The following is an 852-nucleotide window of genomic DNA, read 5'->3' on the forward strand; positions in this document are numbered from 1 at the left end:
AGTGGCCTGGATGGCCCCAGGTTAATCCGGGCAGGGAAAAGTGGGAGCTTCCCCCGAGTCAGGTGGCCTCAGATGCCCCTTCCACAACAGAAGTCCCCATTCTGGACACCCTCTTCCTGGTGACATCTGTGGGGCAGGCAGGCGCCAAGCTACTTTTGGGGTGACCCAGGCCAGGATTGGCTCACAAGAGCCTATCCAAGGAAAGCCATAGACCCTGTGCCCACTGCTGCCACTTAAGGCCCTAGTCTGGCTGTGGGGTCAGTACGCTTGGTACAGACAAAGTTGGGGCTCCCAGCGACTACAAATGTCTGAGGTAGGAAAACAAGGCTGCCCAGCTCGTGGCAACCCTGACAACGATCCTCAAGGGGTGATCTTGGCCTCTAGTCCTGGCTAAGGAGAAAAGGGACTTCCCACAGCTCTATGGGAGAGAGGCACTTATTGCTTTACTTTTAATGTGCGTTTGTCTCTGCAATTACATTAAACAATTTTTGGAGGAAAGGGTCTTATCGAAGGCTCCGGGTCTCACACAGTACTAGCAGCGTCGCCCTTGTGAGAAAGAGTCGGGAGAGGAGAAATGAGATCTCTTTGTCAGTCCTGGCCCTGCCACCTTGAGCTGGCACTTCCTTTCTCTGGCTGTCTTTTCCTCATCTCTAAAATGGAGATGGGACTCCAGCCCCTAGAACTGTGCCTGAACCATAGTAGAGGTTCAATGAAAATGCCTTGGGTGAATGAATAATCCCTATTCACTCCAAGAAGTTCTAAAATTCTATAATAAAGTTGGCTTAAGGCAGAGAAATAAGTGGTTGAATTTTTAAAAATAAAATGAATTAAACATTATTTCCAACAATACAT

The 852-nt window shown here is 49.2% G+C and overlaps 1 non-coding gene across 1 annotated transcript; it reads right to left on the bottom strand.

Annotated features, from left to right (window-relative positions):
• Positions 1 to 302: 302 nt before the first annotated feature.
• LOC132433010 (small Cajal body-specific RNA 20) lies at positions 303 to 434 on the bottom strand. Its single transcript, XR_009521058.1, has one exon. It is a non-coding gene; the product is annotated as a small Cajal body-specific RNA 20 (non-coding RNA).
• Between the last annotated feature and the right edge of the window lie 418 nt (positions 435 to 852).

Source organism: Delphinus delphis, chromosome 10 (genome assembly GCF_949987515.2).
Source record: "Delphinus delphis chromosome 10, mDelDel1.2, whole genome shotgun sequence".
Lineage (NCBI taxonomy): Eukaryota > Metazoa > Chordata > Mammalia > Artiodactyla > Delphinidae > Delphinus > Delphinus delphis.